Consider the following 5,493-nt stretch of genomic DNA (forward strand, 5'->3'; position numbering starts at 1 on the left):
TGCCAGTCCTGCTGTCCTGCTGCCCCACATGTATGGCCACACAGGAAGTTCCCTGTGATTACTCGTGTGAGGAGGAAGCAGCCAGAAGACACCTGGAGCATTACAGCTCCCACGAAGGGCAGTCCTGATGACAGAGGAGAAGAGATGTCCCCTCAGGAGGCAGAACTTCAACAGTACATCTCATCGGTCACTGCAGCCGCAGGGAAATGTGGTTTGGAGTCTGGCTTATGGAGAGCGCCAGATGTCAGTTCACAGTTCTTTTGGTACCTGCCTGACCTCATTCTTCAGGCAGACCCTCTCCACGCGTGGGCACACTGTTCCAATCTGCAGCCCCAGCTTCACATCCTCACAGTTTAGCAACCCCAGGAGAGAGACATTATCTTCCCCACCAGCTCCCCTGGTTCCTGAGGACAATCTGACTGGGTCACATGCCTCTCCCTGAACCAAATGCTCTGGCAAAGAATAGGTCAGGTCATTCACCAGGCTGTGCCATGAACCTCGACCCCGTGGCTGGGAAAAGTGGCACCATGAATGTCACTGCACCAGGATTCATGAATGGAAATGAGGTAGGCCTCTGACTAACACAACATATACAAAAACGTGTCACCAGAAAGGGATGAAGAATCACAGAATCATGTTGGGAAGAAAACTACAAAAACCACAGCCCACTGTGCTGGGCACTTCAATGCTGCCAGTCTGGTGGGCGACCCTGAGCACTTTTGCATGGATTTCTTGACTATTTACATTTCTTCATGTCTTCTTTTGTACACAGTCTGTTCTTTTATATCCTTTGCTGATTTTCCTCTTGGGTTCCTTGCCTTTTTCTTATTGTTGTTTAGTTCTCTGTATCATGGATATTATCCTGTTTCTTGTCATATGTGTTATAAATACTTCCCTTTAATTTCTCATGACATGTACAATTTTATAAAACGTATTTTCAAATTAAAAAAAAAATACTTCTCAGGCCAGTGCTGTGGCGCAGCGGGTTAAAGCCCCAGCCTGCAGCACCAGCATCCCATATGGATACCGATTCAAGTCCCAATTGCTCCACTTCTGATCCAGCTCCCTGCTAGTGTGCCTGGGAAAACAGCAGAGGACGGTCCAAATCCTTAGGCCCTGCACCCACTTGAGAGACCTGGAAGAAGCTCCTGGCTCTTGGCTTTGGATCAGCTCAGCTCTGGCCATTGTGGCCATTTGGGGAGTGAACCAGCAGATGCAAGACCTCTCTCTCTACATCTCTACTTCTCCTGGTTCACTCTTTCAAATAAATAAAATAAATCTCAAAAAAAAAAAAAAAAACTTCATAGTGCATTCTTATTATGAGAATTAAGAGGAACTATTGCCGGCGCCACGGTTCAACAGGCTAATCCTCCACCTTGCGGCGCCCGCACACCAGGTTCTAGTCCCGGTTGGGGTGCCGGATTCTGTCCCGGTTGCCCCTCTTCCGGGCCAGCTCTCTGCTGTGGCCAGGGAGTGCAGTGGAGGATGGCCCAAGTGCTTGGGCCCTGCACCCCATGGGAGACCAGGAGAAGTACCTGGCTCCTGCCATCGGATCAGCGCGGTGCGCCGGCCGCGGCAGCCATTGGAGGGTGAACCAAGGGCAAAAAGGAAGACCTTTCTCTCTGTCTCTCTCTCAATGTCCACTCTGCCTGTCAAAAATTTTACCAAAAAAAAAAAAAAAAAAAAATGGCAGAACGAACACGTCAAAGGACGAGGCTCCTATCCCTGACGGGAGAGGGCCAAAGCCCAGCCCTACGCGTGTCTGGGACCATCGGAGGACTCAGGGGCACCCTCACTCACGCGGCCCTGGCGCCACCAAGTGTTCCCACCTGGCCGCCGCGTGGGCTCCTCTAGGCGTCCCCGTCACCCGGGCGCAGCCGCAGCCGGCTCGGCGGAGTCTGCGCGGCGCGGGCACGTGGGTCCTGGACGCGCGCGGATTGGCCGGGGAGGCCGCGGCCACCCGGAGGAGCGCGCCGGGAGTGGCCGGGAGCGCACCGAGCCGGGGACCCGGGGTCTGAGGTGGTGCGCGGAGCCCGAGCGAGAAGCCTCGGCTGCGTGATGGCTGCCGTGATGGTGGGGGTGGGGGTCCCCCAATGGAGCGGATGACTAGGGGTGGCCTGGAGGTGAGACTCGGCTGCGTTCGCAAAGCTGGCGGCCCCGGCGCCGGCGTCCCTCCGGGAAGCGGACAGGGAACAGATTTCCCGCGGCAGGTGCCGGCCGCCGGCTTCCTCAGGGTAGGGTGCGGCCGGGCCTCCTGGAGGGCGTCGGCGCTGGGGGCGTAGGGCCGGGCCTCGAGCGCCCTGGGCCCCCTGCTGGCTCTCGGCGTGCCCCGCCTGTCTGTCCCTGTTTCCCCCAGGTTCAGCACAGCCGCCGTGTCTAAGTTGATTCTATTCCTGGCGCCAAGCTGTGCCAGTCATGTTTGCAGTGCCAAGGTTTGCAGAGCCAAGGTCTGGTTTCTATGTCTCAGGTGTGAGGGAGAACTATAAAGGGAGGACCTGTAGGGTAGAGTATCCGTGCTGTTGGATTTCAGGGGTGGGAGGGACGCAGGGCTCTGCATATCTTTTGGGAGCAGTAGCTTCCAGTCGTTTCTTAGGCGAATCCTTCCAAGACCTCTTCTGTGTGTGTGTGAAGCCATCTGTGCTTATTTAGTGTCTTAATTCATAAGCATTCGTGATTTCATTATGTGTGTGTGTACTTTTAGTCTGTTTAGCATCACCTAACGCAAGCGCATAAACGTGAATTTGAAAGACTTGGTTAGAAGGTAGTGACGGGGCTGGGCCTGAAACAGTGGGAAGAATTTCGTAAGCTGAGCAAGGATGGTCCCTGGTGAGATGTGGTTGGAAGACACAGTTTCTTGGCTCATGCTATTCGTTTTTATTTGAATTTGTGGCCAACATTTTTTCCCCTTTTTTTATTTAAAAGGCAGGGAGACAGATCGTCCATGTGCTGGTTCACTCCCCCAAATACCTGTTAACAGCTTAGGCTGGGTCAGGCTGAAGCCAGACGTCTGTAACTCCATCTGGGACTCCCATGTGGATGGCAAGGACCCAAGTACTTCAGCCATCATCTGCTGCCTCCCAGGGAGTGCTTAACAGGAAGCTGGTTCAGAAGTGGCGTAGCCAGGACTTAGCCCAGGCACTCTGATAGGGGTGTGGGCATCCCAAGCTGCTACTTAACTGGTGTGCCGCACGCCTGCTTCAGTGACCAACATTTTAAAATCAGGAAGTTTCTCAGACATAAAACCTGTTTCCAGCAGCTCTTCGAAAAAGCAGAAGTCTTGGTGAATCAGTGCTCACATACTTGGATGTGGCAACTGGGCAGCAGTTCCCTCCCTTGGACTCAGAAAAAATTAGGTCCCCAGTCCTTCAGTCTTCATTGTCTTCCTGACACCAACATGAAGTACTGATTGCTACTCATCACAGGGCTCGCTTCACTCAGTCTGATGAATTGCTTAGCCTCTTGCAGCCATTTGAGTTCTTGAGTCTAGGGGCAGGTGACGGAGAGTAGGAAGGGCATCGCCAGTAGCGGAGGCATGGGTAAGTGGGAAGAGGCAGAGTATATGGGAAAGTTGCCAGTGGTCCTAGAGTGCAGTTTTGATCTTAGGTGACTAGTACATAGAGGAGGGGTATTGTTTTGGTTGAATTATGTCTCCCCGAAAAGGTGTTGGAACTCTAACCCCCCATACCACAGAGCTTGATGACCTAGAGACAAAGAGCTGTTCCAGATGTGATTAGTTGAAGTGAAGCCATGCTGGAGTAGACTGGAACCCGAATTCAGAAAGCCTAATGGCATTCTGAGGAATGACCAGGTAAAGTAGGGGTGGGGAGCTTTTTCTGCCAAGGACCATTTGCTGTGTGTAACACCTTTCCCAGACCATACAAAAGTATCAACTTAAAAACTAGCCTGCTGTAGATTCACTGAATTTCAAGTCCTGCCTGTGTTTGCCTTGGCAGAACCAGACCTAATGATTCTGTAGGCTGTATATGGCCCACAGGCCATCCTGACGTAAAAAGCAGGAAGAATACCACATGAGTGAACATGGAGGAGGCAGAGACTGGAGTGATGGTTCTGCAAATCCAGGAATCACGAGGATCTCCAGCTGTCACTCGTAGCTAGCAGAGGAACACGGAACAGGTTCTCCTTCTCAGCCTGCAGAAGGAAGCAACCCTGGGGCCAGCATGGTGGCATCCCATATGTGCACCAGTTCCAGTCCTGGCTGCTCCTCTTCTGATCCAGCTCCCTGCTAACGCAACTGGGAAAGCAGCAGAGGGTGTCCAAGTGCTTGGATCCCTACCACCCATGTGAGAAACCTGGAAGAAGCTCCTGGCTCCTGGCTTTGGCCTGGCCTAATCCTGGCTTTTGCAGCCATCTGGGGAGTGAACCAGTGGATGGAAAACCTCTCCCTGTCTCTCCCTCTCTGTAATTTTGCCTTTAAAATAAATAAAATAAATATTTTTTAAAAAAGGAAGCAAACCTGCCAAAAATCTTGATTTCAAGTTTCTAGCCTCCAGAAATCAGAGAATAAACATCTGTTGTTTTAAGCCACCCAGTTTGTGGTCCTTTGTTGTGGCAGCCTTAGGAAATGAATACAACTCTGTAAGTCAAAGAGAAGCCATAATTTCCTTTAGTAGGTGATAGAAAATTTATTTCATTAGTGAAGTTGGTGTTTTAAAATTGTTTCATCTGGCAGTGCTGCCAGCACCAACTGGAGCCAAAAAACATATTGAAAGATTGTATAGCAATGCAGGGCTGCGGTGAAATGGTTCTGTATTAAGATGGGGTTGGGAAGAGCCAAAGGAGCAGGCTTCAAAGTTAGGCAGCAGGGGCTGGCACTGTGGCATAGGCAGGTAAAGCCACTGCCTACGATGCTGGCATCCCATATGCAAGCCTGTTTGTGTCCCAGCTGCTCCACTTACAATCCAGCTCCCTGCTAATGGCTTGGAAGAAGTAGCAGGAGATGGCCCAAGTGTTTGGATCCCTGCACCCATGTGGGAGGCCCAGATGAAGCTCCTGGCTCCTGGCTTCAGCCTGGCTCAGCCCTGGCCATTGTGGCCTCTTGGGGAGTGCACCAGTGGATGGATACTCTCTTTCTTCCATTCCCTCTGTAACTGATTTTCAAGTAAGTAAATAAATCTTTTTTAAAAAATGGATATGAATGTCCAGAGTAGCCAAATGCCCACCCTGAAACTTCCTAACCTGGTTTTATAAAGCTCCCATGGTACTTGTACTGCCCAGCTTCATCTTCTACTGTCTTGTTCTCTGGACTTCAGTCATGTGGCACATCCATGAGCCATCAGCATCCTGGGTTTTGTAGATGCTATAGCATCAATCTCAAAAATGCTTCCTTTTTCTTCCTCCATTCTTTTTCTTAAAGATTTATTATTTTTTTGAAAGGCATAGTTAGAGAGAGGAAGGATCTTCCAGCCACTGGCTCACTCCCCAACTGGCTGCCACAGTCAGGGTTATTCCAGGCCAAAGCCAGGAGCCTAGAAT

General features: G+C 51.2%; 1 long non-coding RNA gene across 1 annotated transcript; it reads left to right on the top strand.

Moving 5' to 3' along the window:
• The first annotated feature begins 1,954 nt into the window (after positions 1–1,954).
• Positions 1,955–4,464, top strand: LOC138846193 (uncharacterized). The gene is made up of 3 exons (XR_011383637.1): positions 1,955–2,123; positions 3,691–3,808; positions 3,954–4,464. It is a non-coding gene; the product is annotated as an uncharacterized lncRNA (long non-coding RNA).
• Positions 4,465–5,493: the final 1,029 nt, after the last annotated feature.

Source organism: Oryctolagus cuniculus, chromosome 17 (assembly GCF_964237555.1).
Source record: "Oryctolagus cuniculus chromosome 17, mOryCun1.1, whole genome shotgun sequence".
Taxonomy (NCBI): domain Eukaryota; kingdom Metazoa; phylum Chordata; class Mammalia; order Lagomorpha; family Leporidae; genus Oryctolagus; species Oryctolagus cuniculus.